Consider the following 9528-nt stretch of genomic DNA (forward strand, 5'->3'; position numbering starts at 1 on the left):
GAGCTAATTGGCCCCCAGACTGATAGATGGGATTCCAGAATGGGACTCACTCAGACCCCCTGAACATAGGTCTCAGTTAGGAGGCCTGAGCAGTCTAGGGGACCTCATACAGTGGAACCAGGATGTACTCATGGTGCACAAAAGGACTTTGGGGGCACATCCCCCATGGAGGGATATTCCCTTAACCTAGTGACAGGGGAAAAGGCCTAGTCCCAATGACTCCAAATGACTTCACAGATTTTGTTGACCCCTCTTGGAAGAACCACCCTCCATGTGGGGTGGGGGTGGGTGGGATGGGAGGGTGTTGGGGCGGCATGGAAGGGAAGGAGAGGAGGAGAGAGATGGAGGGAGAGGGAACTGGGTTCCATATGTCAAAAATGAAATAAAATAAAACACAAACAAACAAAAATAAAAGATTTGGGGTTGGATTTCCATTGTGTTATATTACCTGTTCACAGTGATGGGTCTGGGATTATTTTCACATGCCTTGAAATGTGTGGAAAAACACACGAAGAATTTGGAAAGTTTTCTGGCCATTATTCATTCCACTCTTTGGGGTGCCTAACTCTCTCTCTCTCTCTCTCTCTCTCTCTCTCTCTCTCTCTCTCTCTCTCTCTCTCTTGCTCTCTCTTCTATGTGGGAATGAGTCTGTTAATAGTAGATCTATCTCTAAGAAAGATCTTTGTACTTATCTTTTTCCTCTCTATTCAGGCTAGATAACTTCTACTGGTTTGTCTTTGAGTTCTCTGATGCTCTATTTTCTTGTCCTCTGAATTCCATTGTTAAGTACGTCAGGATCTTCCTTTCAGCTACTGTCCTTTTTAGTATTGAGATCATGCATTGAGATTTGGATCTGGTAATGAGGGACTAGAGAAACCTAAAGAGAGCTTGTCTTAAAATAAAATAATATGAAAAGAAGACCAGAAATATGTATCAGTGGGAGAACATTGACTGGCAACTAAAAAGCCCAAGGTTCAATCTTTAGTGCTACAAAGAGGACAAAAAAAAAAAAAAAAAAAAAAAAAAAAAGAAAGTTCTCCACTGCCATTCTTTGTTTATACTTTACATACTTTTATTTATTTAATGATTTTCATAACTGTATATTGGACATAGTTTTTCTAGTTGCAGCTCTAAGTGCTTTCTTAGATATTTATTTCTCTGTGTCATAATATCCACTGATTATTTTTTTCCATGTGAACATATGACTGAGATTTCCCATGTTCTTCATATATTGTCCACTCCCTATAGATTGTAACCTGTTCAAACACCAAGGAAATAGATTATCTTTGTGTTGGTGAAATACAGTTTGCAGGTGTAATGTCATCTACTGTGGGAATGATTATAGAATCAATATTAATTACTGTTTCAAAACATTTGCTTCCTTTATCTGCATGCTACTCTGAACACTGAGTGGTGATGTATCAGTTGCTTCATGTGTCAGTTGAACTTTCTGATTAATCCACACATAGACAACCAAAGAGGACAACGGCTTTTTTTTTTTTTTTTTGATATTTCTTTTTTTTTTGTTGTTGTTTTTATTTTACATGTCCATCCCAGTTTCCTTTCCCTCCCTTCCTCCCTCTTCCCCGCTCCTCCCTCTTCCCCTCTCTCCCACCCTCTCATACCCACAATCATCCTCCCCTCATACCCACCCCCACTCCACATATAGGGTGATGCTCTCCATGAGAGTTCATCTAAATCTGTCAATTCATTTGGAGTAGGGACTAGGCCTTCTCCCCTGTCACTAGGTTAAGGGAATATCCCTCCATGGGGGATGTGCCTGCAAAGTCCTTTTGTGCACCATGAGTACATCCTGGTTCCACTGTATGAGGTCCCCTAGACTGCTCAGGCCTCCTAACTGAGACCTATGTTCAGGGGGTCTGAGTGAGTCCCATTCTGGAATCCCATCTATCAGTCTGGGGGCCAATTAGCTCCTTCTTGTTCAGGACACCTGTCTCTATGTGTTTACCTAACCTGGTCTTGTCCTCCCTCTCTGCATCTGGAATCCAGTTTGGCTCAATGTTTAGCTGCGGGTGTTTGCTTCTGTTTCCATCAGCTACTAAATGAGGGATCCAAGATGGTGGATAAGTTAGTCATTATCAGGAAAGGGCATTTATGGTAGCCTTACCACTGTGGCTCAAATGGTTAGTGGGAGTCAGTCTTGTAGGTTTCTGGACATTTCCTTAGGTTTAGTTTTCTCTTCAATCATATAATGGCTCCCTCTTTTATGCTCTCTCTCTCTCTCTCTCTCTCTCTCTCTCTCTCTCTTTCCTCTTGTCTATTCTTCCCCTGACTCAATCTTCCTAGTCCCACGTGCTTTCCACTCCTCCCTTCAGTTTCTCCTAGTTCCCTCTCCACTCACTGCCCCCCCTCACTCCCCATATGCTCTGGAAATTTTGTCCCTTTCCCCTCCTGTGAGGGACTTTATATGAATCTCTTAGAATCCTCCTTGTATCCCAGTTTCTCTGGCAGTGTGAATTATATGCTGGTGATCCTTTGCTGTATGTCTAAAATCCATATATGAGTGAGTACATACCATGTTCCTCTTTTTGTGACTGGTTTACCTCATTCAGGATGGTTTCTTCAAGTTCCATCCATTTGCCTGTGAATTTAAAGATTCCATTTTTTTTTTCCGGCAGAGTAGTATTCCATTGTGTAAATGTTCCATATCTTCTTTATCCATTCTTCAGTAGAGGGGTGTCTAGGTTGCTTCCAGGATGTTGCTATTAAAAATAATGCCACTACCAACATACTTGAACACATGTCTTTGTTGCATGGATATGGACAATTTGGGTATATATGCCTAAGAGGGGGATTGCCGGGTCCTGTGGTAGACTGATTACCATTTTCTTGAGGAACAAACATACTGATCTCCAAAATGGCTCTATAAGTTTTCATTACCACCAGCAGTGGAGGAGTGTTACCCTTTCTCCACATCCTCTCCAGCATGAATTGTTATTTCTAATTTTATACATTTTGGCAGGAGTCACATGATTTCTCAAAGTTGTTTTAATTTTAATTTCCCTGATAGCTAAGGATGTTGAGCAATTTCTTAAATGTCTTTCAACCTTTATGAATTCCTCTATTGACAGTTCTCTATTCATTTTTGTACTCCATTTTTTAATAGGGTTATTTGGTATTTTGTTGACTAGTTTCTTTAGTTCTATGTATATTTTGGAATCAGCCCTCTGTTAGATATAGTATTGGTAAAGATTTTTTCCTAGTCTGTGGGCTGCCATTTGGTCTTGTCAATTGTGTCCTTTGCTACACAGAAGATTCTCAGTTTAAGGAGGTCCCATTTATTATTAATTGTCGACCTCAGTGTCTGTGCAACTGGAGTTACATTCAGGAAGCTGTCTCCTGTACCAATTTGTTCAAGGGTACCTCCCACTTTCTCTTCTAAGAGTTTCAGTGTGGCTGGATTTATGTTGAGGCCTTCGATCCATTTGGACTTGAGTTTTGTACATGGTGATAGACATGGGTCTGTCTGCAGTCTTCTACACACCCTCATCCAATTGTGCCAGCACCATTTGTTGAAGATGCCCCCCCCATTTATACTTACAGCTGTTTTGTCAAAAATCAGGTTTTTGTAGGTATGTGGGTTAATATCAGGATTTTCTATTTGATTCCATTGGTCTACTTATCTATTTTTGTGCCAATACAAAGCTGTTGTCAGGATTATAGCTCTGTGGTAGAGTTTAAAGTTGGGGATGGTGATGCCTCCTGAAGTTCTTTTATTTTACAGGGTTGTTTTGGCTATCCTGGGTCTTTTATTTTTCCATAAAGTTGATTTTTACCCTTTCAAGGTCAGTGAAGAATTGTGCTGGGATTTTAATGTGGATTGCATTGAATCTGTAGATTGTTTTTGGCAAGATTGCCATTTTTACTAAGTTTATCCTACCTATCCAAGAGCATGGGAGAACTTTCCCTGTTCTGGTATCTTCTTTAATTTCTTTCTTTAAAGACACAAAGTTCTTATTATATAAGTCTTTCCCTTGTTTGGTAAGCATTACACCAAGATATTTTATATTTTTTGTGGCTATTGTTGTAATGGGTGATATGGGTGATGTTTCTCATATTTCTTTCGCAGCTCCTTGTCCTCTGAATAAAGTAGGGCTACTGATTTTTTTTTTTTAGTTTACCTTGTATCCTGCTAGTTTGCTGAAGGTATTTATCAGCTGAAGGTGTTCCCTGGTAGACTGTTTTGGGTTGCTTATGTAAACTATCATAACATCTGCAAATAATGGAAGTTTGACTTCTTCCTTTTCAATTTGTATCCTCTTGATCTCCATTTGTTGTCTAGCAAGAACTTCAAGTACAACATTGAAGAGATATTGAGAGAGAAGGCAGCCTTGTCTTGTTCCTGATTTTAGAGTAACTACCTTAAGCTTGTCTCTATTCAGTTTTATGTTGGCTGATGATTTATTATATATTGATTTTATTATCTTTAGTTATGTTCCTGTTATCCCTGATCTCTCTAAGACCTTTATCATTAAAGGATGTTGAATTTTGTTGAAGGATTTTTCAGCATCTAGGGAGATGATCATGTTTTTTTTTTTTTTTTTCTTGTATTCTTTTTTTATATGATGGATCTCATTGATAGATTTTAATATGTTAATCCATCCCTGAAACACAGGGATTAAGCCTACTTGGTCATGGTGGATGATTTCTCAGATGTATCCATTGATTCTGTTTGCCTGTATTTTATTGAGTATTTTTGCATCAATGTTGATGAGGGATATTGGTCTGTAGTTTTCTTTCTTAATTGTGTCTTTGTGTGGCTTGGGTACCAAGGTAATTGTGGCCTCATAAAAAGATTTTGGTAATGAACCTTCTGCTTCTATAGTGTGGAACAATTTGAGGAGTATTGATATTGGCTCTTCCTTGAATTTCTCATAGAATTCTGCACTGAAGCCATTTGGCCCTGGGCTTTTTGTGTTTGGAAGGCTTTTGATGTCTGCTTTTTTTTTTCATTAAGGGTCATAGGTCTATTTAAATTGTTTGTCTGTTCTTGATTTAATTTTTGTAAGTGATAATTATCCAGAAATTTGTTCATTTCCTTTGAATTTTCAAATTTTGTGTAGTACAAGTTTTCAAAGTGTGATCTTAAATTTGTCTGGATTCCCTCAGTGTCTGTTGTTATGTCCCCCTTTTTGTTTCTGATTTTGTTAAATTGCATGTTTTATCTCTGTTTTTTGGTTAGTTTTGAGAAAGTTTTGTCTATGTTGATGATTTTCTCGAAAAATGAACTCTTTCTTGTGTTGATCTTTTGTACTGTTTTCCTAGTTTCTACTTTAATGATTTCAGCCCTCAAATTTATTATTTCCTGGGTCTACTCCTCTGTGGTGAGTTTGCTTCTTTTTGTTCTAAGGCTTTCAGTTGTGCTGTTAATTCTCTAATGTGACTATCCTGTTTTCTTCATATGGGCACTTAGTGTAATGAACTTCCCTCATAGCACCTCTTTCAAGGTGTCCCATAAGTTCATTATGTTGTGTCCTCATTCTTGTTGAATTTTAGAAAGTCCTTAATTTTTGGTTTATTTCTTCTTTGACCAAGGTATGGTGCAATTGCACATAGTTCAGTTTCCATGAGTTTGTAGGGTTTCTTCGATATGTGTTGTTGTTGAATTGCAACTTTAAATCATGCTGGTCTAATAAGATACAGGGGAGTATTCCATTTTTTTTTTTCTGTATCTGTTGAGAGGTATCTGTTGTCACCTAGTATGTGGTTGATTTTAGAGAAGGTTTCATGTGGAGCAAAGACGTATGTATATCCTTTTGTGTTTGGATGGAATTTTCTATAGATGTCTGTTAAACATGACTTCTTTTAGTTCTTTTGTTTCTCTGCTAAGTTTGTGACATGTGGTCCTGTCTAGTGGTGAGAGTGGGGTGTTGAAGTCTCCCACAATAAGTGTATGAGGTTTCATGTGAGCTTTGAGTTTTAGTAGTATTTCTTTAATGAAATGTGGGTGCCTTTGTATTTGGGGCACAGGTGTTCAGAATTGAGACTTTGTCCTGGTAGATTTCTGCTGTGATGAATACAAAATAACCATCTTCATCTCTTTTGATTGATTTTGGTTTGAAATCTAACTTGTTAGCTATTAGGATAGCACACTTGCTTGCTTCTTGGGACCATTTGATAGGAATGTCTTTTCCCAGCCCTTTACTCTGAGCTAATGTCTATCATTTATGCTTAGATGTGTTTCTTGTATGCAGCAGAAGGATGCATTCTGTCTTTGTATCCATTCTGTTAGCCTGTGTCATTTATAGGCGAGTTAAGATCATTAATGTTGAGGGAAAGTAAGTACCATTGATTATTAATGCTTGTTTGTTTTAGAATTGTGTTGGCAGTGGTACTGTGAATATATTTGTCATGCTTTACCCGTGGATTCCGGTGAAGTGGGATTATCTATTGCCTATGTCTTTGTGAGAGTAGTTAACGTCCTTGGGTTGGAGTTTTCCTTCTAGAATTTTCTGTAGGGCTGGATTTGTAGATATATATTGTGAAAATCTGGCTTTGTCATTAAATATCTTGTTTTCTCTGTCTATAGTGATTGAGAGTTTTGCTGTGTATAGTAGCCTGGGCTGGAATCCTTGGACCTTTAGAACTTGTTGAACATCTATCAAGGACTCTGAGTGTTTCCATGGAGAAGTCAGGTGTAATTTTGATAGGTCTGTCTTTATATGTTACCTGTCCTTTTTCTTAATATTCTTTATTCTGTATGTTTGGTGTTTTGATTATTATATGTCGAGGGGTCTTTTTTCTTTGGTCCAGTCTATTTAGAGTTCGGCATGCTTCTTGTACTTTCACAAGCATGTCCTTCTTCAGATTGGGAAAGTTTTCTTCAATGATTTTGTTCACTATGTTTTCTGCACCGTTGAGCTGGGCTTCCTCACCTTCCTCTATGTATATTATTCTTAGGTTTGGCATTTTCACAGTGTCCCATATTTCCTGGATGTTTGTGTTAAGAATTTGTTGGATTTAAAATTTCTTTTGTCGATGAATCTATTTCCTCTAGTTTATCTTCAGTGCCTGAGATTATCTCTTCCATATTTGTAGTCTGTTGGTTATGCTTGTGGTTTTAGTTCCTGATCATTTGCCCAGTTTTTCTGTTTCTAGCATTCCTTCAGTTTGTATTTTCTTTATTGTTTCTATTTTAGTTTTCAAGTCTTGAACTGTTTCCTTCACCTGTTTAATTGCTTTTTCTTGGCTTTCCATACTTTCTTTAAGAGATTTATTCATTTCTCCCTCTTTTTTTTTTTTTTTTTTTGTTTTTTTTCTTCCATTTCTTTAAGGGATTTTCTCACATCATCTTTGAGGGCCTCTATCATTTTTATTAAGATATTTTTAAGTCATTCTCTTCTACTTCATCTGCTTTGCGGTGTTCAGGTCCAGTTGGTGTAGAGTCCTTAGATTCTGGTGTTGTTATGCTAGTCTTTCTATTGCTATGTGTTTTCTTGTTTTGCCATCTTCCCATCGCTTCTTCCTGTAGGTGCAGGTGGGGTCTCTTTCTCTCTGTATGGTATTCCCCCAGTGGGCTTAGGTGGGTCAGAAGTTTGATGTCTGTAGCTCTGTGTGGTCCAAGCTTGCTAGAAGGTCTCTCCTCAGGTAGGGTCCAAGCAATGGGGGGGGGTCAAAGACAGGGGCCTCTGTGGGTGTCAAAGATCCAGCATGCAGCAAATTAGGATTGTCTGGTGGGGATACGCAGATTTCTGAGAGGGGCCTGGAACTCCAGCAGAGGACCAGCAGTTGGGTTCAGAGATCAGGCAAGCAGGGATTCAGGGTAGTCCTGCATGGATAGGCAGGTCTAGTGTGCTCAGAGCAGGTCCAGGAAGTTCCCCGAAAGTGGCAGGATTGTTGGATCTGCCCGCTGTTCCAGTGTTCAACCAGAGTGGTGAAATTGTGGGCAGGGTATGGCACAGGAGGGAGGATGGCAGGCTCTTCATGGGGGCTGGGTAGGTATGTATCAGAGCACTGGGAAAGGGGGGTGAATCAAGATTCAGGTCCAATGCAGAAAGTACCCAGGGAAGAGTGTGGGGGGCATTCAACCAGAGCTGGTCCCAGACTCACCTCTAGCAGAGGACCAGTGATGGGGGTCAAAGTTCCAGCAGACAGGGAATTAGGATGGTCCAGAGGGAATAGGCGGATCTCTGGGAGGGGCCTGGAGCTCCAGCAGAGGAACAGTGTGGGGGTCAGAGATCAGGCAATGAGGGATTCAGGGTGGTCTCCCGTGGATAGGCAGGTCTAGTGCACCAGGACGATTTTTATGAGGCCACTTCCCTCAGATACTGTCATTGATCTTTTTGGTAATTTCCCTTTCCCTGATCCTTGTCTTCTTGGAACCTTGAGCCAGAACGTTCGGGTTTTAGTTTCTTATCTCTCTGCCTGCAAGGTTAGAACTAGGGTGCAGCAAATGAGACACATTTCTCAAGTATGAAATTTAGGAATATATTAAAACATTCAATAATCAAGATTAATGAGACATGAAAAATCAAAGCAAACATCTATAAAACAATTTAAAATATATTTAAATATATAAATATATAGATCCATAGTTTACTACACTACACTGTCCAGGTCTGGAATGCACTCCACAACCTTACCCATAAATGAGGTTAAGCAAGAGGACACATGCAGGGAGAATTAAATATACTGTTGAATTGGTGATGCTTTGAATCCTGAACTTCTTCCTTGACATGTATCTTTCATTAATTTTCAAGGTGCTAAAAATCTTTTATGAACATGCTGAGAGCTGCTATGGGAGTATACAGCAGCTGATAACTGGTGCTTAACAGGCCTACCTACCAGACAGGTGATTCTGGGAAGCCCCACCTGATAGGCTATGAAGTTACTAGCTATGGAAACCTGTCTTTAATTTCTCACATGAGTCACTTTATTTCTTCCATGATAAGAGCTTTGGGTGTATTCCCATTACTTGTGTGTTAATCTCATGAAAACTTTCAATCTGCTGGGCACATATATCTGCTTATGGGTTGTCAAGAAGACAACTTTTCATATAATTTTGGTATATAGAAAATATACTGGTACATGCTTCAAAGTTGGATCTATTTGTCCCATAAAACTTTAGACACTTAAAAGCCTGCCTTGTCCTTTCACTCAGACTAACTGCACACAATTAACTCATTTTACCTCACAGCAAGTTCAAACTACACTAAAGGCTTTTTGTAAATAGATTATACATTTAAAACCTTACAGCTATGCTCAAGGTCAGGGTCACAGATGTCCAATCAAGGTTACTACACAAAGCATCCTGAAGAAAGCATGCCAATTCTCCACTTGCCAGTCTGCTAGCAATAGATATGTGTCTCAAAGTTTGTCACTGGGCACTGTGCTCTCTCGCCACTCTGGTCTGGTTACATTTTTTTCTCCTGAAACCTTGAAATGCTTGTATTGCTATGGCAATGCCTCAATTCCTTATCACTTACCTTAGGAATATGTTTTTGACCAATAAGGGGTAACCCTTATAATTTTTATTACTTCAGGGCTCCTAGAAGAAGGAGAGTTTTT

This window comes from Phodopus roborovskii, unplaced genomic scaffold (assembly GCF_943737965.1).
Source record: "Phodopus roborovskii unplaced genomic scaffold, PHOROB, whole genome shotgun sequence".
Taxonomy (NCBI): domain Eukaryota; kingdom Metazoa; phylum Chordata; class Mammalia; order Rodentia; family Cricetidae; genus Phodopus; species Phodopus roborovskii.